Below are 3,627 nucleotides of genomic sequence, written 5' to 3'. Positions count from 1 at the left end.
GGCCCTGGGTTCCCTCTCCAGCACCCCACAAAGAAACCAGCAAACATTCAAGTGGTCCAACTGAGAATAAACCAAAGAGACAAATGAGCAACATCATAAAGGAAAACCAAAACATGCCTAAGTGAATTTTCACAGTATGAGAGAATACTAGAATACTATGGACAACTTCATTCCATTTTCTTGGTGAAAATGAATCAGTAAATATGGCCCAGAAGAAGTGGGGCACCTGAATAGGCCAGTAATGATGGAACACATTTAAAAGACAAGGAGCACCTCTTCACAAAGTCACCACATCCAGAGGGCTTCCAGCCAAGTTTTCCCCAACATGTAGAGAGGAATAGGACACTCTTGTGTTTTATATAATATTCCAGAGCATGGAAAACTGTGAAAATCTCTCCAAATTATCCTAGGAAGTTTGCATGCTCCTGATATGAAATAAATTAAAAGACCATATTCCAAAAAGAAAGCCACAGGCCAATCTAAACAAAACCATGGATAACCATATCTAATAGTATAGTAGTGTGTGATGCCCAAGAAAGGCTCAAAACAGAAGTATAATTGATGAAGGCTCAGGACAAGAACATTTACTACTGTTAGGTAGAGGCTCTTTGAGTTTCAGAGCAAGAAGACAAATGCTTAAGGCCTACAGCTTTGCTGACATTTGGAGTTAACCTTACATATTCCTCATCCTCCAGAAACCTGAGGCTGCCCCTTAATTGGCCTAGCCTCAGTGGGGCTAGCCAAGCTCCTGAGAGCCTCCTACGGCCCAGGCCTGGTCCCTGAAAAAGGAAACCAAGCCAAAGAATGGAAATAGAGAAGAAGAAAGAAAGAAAACTTCTTAGATATTAAGTGGTATAGGGAGATACCTTTGTTCATCATCATCATCATCATCATCACAATCATCATCATAATGGTGAGGGTAAGAAGTGTTTTAGTGGGCTGGGGAGAGAGATGCTTAGGTGGGCACAGGTGGGAATATTTTGGAGAAGAGAAACAGGTTCTGGCAAGTGTGGAGGTGGGTGAGCAGAACAGCAGCTTGGGTAACTCCCAAAGAGACAGGGATGGCCATAGCATAACTTGAGAATAACTGTGCTTATGAAAGTGTTTAATGAACCAACAATGTCCTCTGGGGGTGTAGCTCAGGGGTAGAGCATTTGACTGCAGATCAAGAGGTCCCTGGTTCAAATCCAGGTGCCCCCTGTGTCACCAACCTTTTCTTTTCTTTTTTATATTTAAATGAGGCAGGTATCAAAATTTTCATTTATTTATTTTTTTATTCCAACCTTTTCTTTTTTTTTTTAAGAGAGAGTGGAGAGAGAGAGAGAGAGAGAGAATTTTTTAATATTTATTTTTTAGCTTTTCGGCGGACACAACATCTTTGTTTGTATGTGGTGCTGAGTATCGAACCCGGGCCGCACGCATGCCAGACGAGTGCGCTACCGCTTGAGCCACGTCCTCAGCCCCCAACCTTTTCTTAAGGAGAAGTCAACCCCTGTTATCTGGCAGATCCAGCCTCCCAACATCGAATTTTCCCAACATGGTGAACACTGAAGTGTTCCTGTTGTCACATTTTTTCCTGTTTCATTTTTAAGTCCTCAGCCATAATCATTTCCTGGAGGGTGGGAGCCTGCCCTAGGTTTTCTCTCTCCCTACTGAGTAATTATTACTTTCCTCATTTTATTTGTTTATACCATGCTTCCTCTTAAAAAGAATTGGATCTGAGACAGTTTACAATAAAAACACAATAAAATTCTAACCAGACAAATGTGTGCTATAGGAGGCAAGACCTGAATGTCTAGAAAAGGCAAGAGACATTTATTCCAAAGAGCTGTCGTTAGAAGCTGCTACTACTGGGAACACAAATATTATCTTCTGATTTCCTGATAATCAAACAGAAATTAAAACATCCCAATTCATCAACTGAGAAATATATTTTGTTGGTTCTGGAAACCAGCAGATATTCATATAATAGGTCTTTATAGATGGGACATTGGAGAGATGGTGATTATTGCCACATAAGTTTTGCATGACACAACTTTACCAATTACATAATTATGAAACACAGTGACTCTGGATTTTTGCCTTATTTTGTTTATGTCCCCCCCTTCAAAAAAAATGCCGAAATGGTGCTGCATGTGAGGGCTGTAGGGTCTATGGTCTACCCGGGTATGCCTGGTCCAAGCCCACCTCTGTACAAGACGTGGGACACTCCAGGGACCATTGACATTTGGCTGCTCCTCTGCCCTAAGCTGCCCCAGGAACCTCCTTTCCTTCACATGAGAAATGAGAAGTACTCCTGCAGTGAGCCTCCCACCTCGGCATCACGGCCATTGCTCTCCAGCTGGATATGGCTCCGAACTACTGTGCATGATTCTCTCGCTGGTTTGGAAAAGCAGGTCTGCAGAGGACTCAGAAGAGTGGGAAAGGCAAAGAGCCACCAGAGGCTCCATCAGCACATCCTGTAGACCTGGCGACCTGGGACCTGTCCACCAACTCTTTGTTGCTGGTCTGTGCTGTGAACCATTCAGAAATTGAGAGTCAGTAATTACAAAGTCCAGGACAATCTGCCATGGTCAGTTCTGGTGGTGTGTGCGTCTCAACATCTGTGAGTCTGATGGGCTAGTATTGATCCAGGACAGATTATAAGAAAAAATAAATAAAGCTGACCCTTCACCAGAGACAGTTTGAAAAGCCCTGATTTAATTCAGCCTTCTTGGAAATCCACTTCTCACTCTTCTGTGTGAAGCAGTAGGTACCTCAAGATTCAGCTCCCTGTGTCAGTCAGGGCCTAGAAGCCAAGACTGAGCAGCTGACATTTATTAGAAAGCTACTCGCAAGGTCAGAGTTGTGGAAGGTGTGGCTCAGGCTAACCTCCCAGGAGGGACGCCCCACCAAGCTGCAGAGCTGGTTGGTTGGTGGAGAAACAACCGAGGCAGCACCCAGCGCTGGGTGCCACCCTCTACTCTCCTTCCAGAAACCAGTCCTCATGCCACTTGTGTTCCCACCCCAGGCCCTGATAGCAGGACAACAGTGACTGCTCCCTTGCAGGCCAAAGGGCTCTGCGCCTTCCCTCCTCTTCCCCCTTCAAGCCTGGAACCAGAGCATCAGCTCCTTGCAGCCGAGGCCATTCCACAACCCTCTGCAAGGGTCCTGGAGAACAGGGTTTTCTACCTTCTATTTTGAGGATGCTGGCTTTGTAAGGAAGACATTCTCCACAATGGGGAAGGCATTCCAACATTCTGCACAGAGAGAACACATGAAAAAGTCCTTCCCATCAGATTGTTGAATACTCATTACAAAAAAATGTTAAAATATCTTGTTAATATTTTTTATATTAATTACATGTTGTAATGACAATATTTTTGATATTTTTGGATTAAGTAAAATATGGAATCAAGATGATTTTAATAATTTATTATTGCTTGAATGTGTCTACTAGAAAACAAAATTACATGTGGCTCACATTTGTTGTTTGCATTATATTTCTATTGGACAGCTTTAGATGAAGTGTGATTTGAGAATATCCAGACCTAGATGGTGTCACCAATCAGCGGACAAATGGTGGACTCAATAAAGGGTACTGGATTCATTGTCTCAAAAAAAAAAAAAAAATCACAGAGCTGGGAT

At 43.1% G+C, this 3,627-nt stretch overlaps 1 non-coding gene across 1 annotated transcript; it reads left to right on the top strand.

Moving 5' to 3' along the window:
- Positions 1-1,128: 1,128 nt before the first annotated feature.
- Trnac-gca (transfer RNA cysteine (anticodon GCA)) lies at positions 1,129-1,200 on the top strand. Its single transcript has one exon. It is a non-coding gene; the product is annotated as a tRNA-Cys (tRNA).
- Positions 1,201-3,627: the final 2,427 nt, after the last annotated feature.

Source organism: Marmota monax, unplaced genomic scaffold (assembly GCF_021218885.2).
Source record: "Marmota monax isolate L192 unplaced genomic scaffold, Marmota_monax_Labrador192_F-V1.1 WCK01_AAM20220418_F8-fsc00193, whole genome shotgun sequence".
Taxonomy (NCBI): domain Eukaryota; kingdom Metazoa; phylum Chordata; class Mammalia; order Rodentia; family Sciuridae; genus Marmota; species Marmota monax.
Note: the sequence above shows the minus strand (reverse complement) of the source record. Positions and strands in the feature narration are given on the sequence as shown.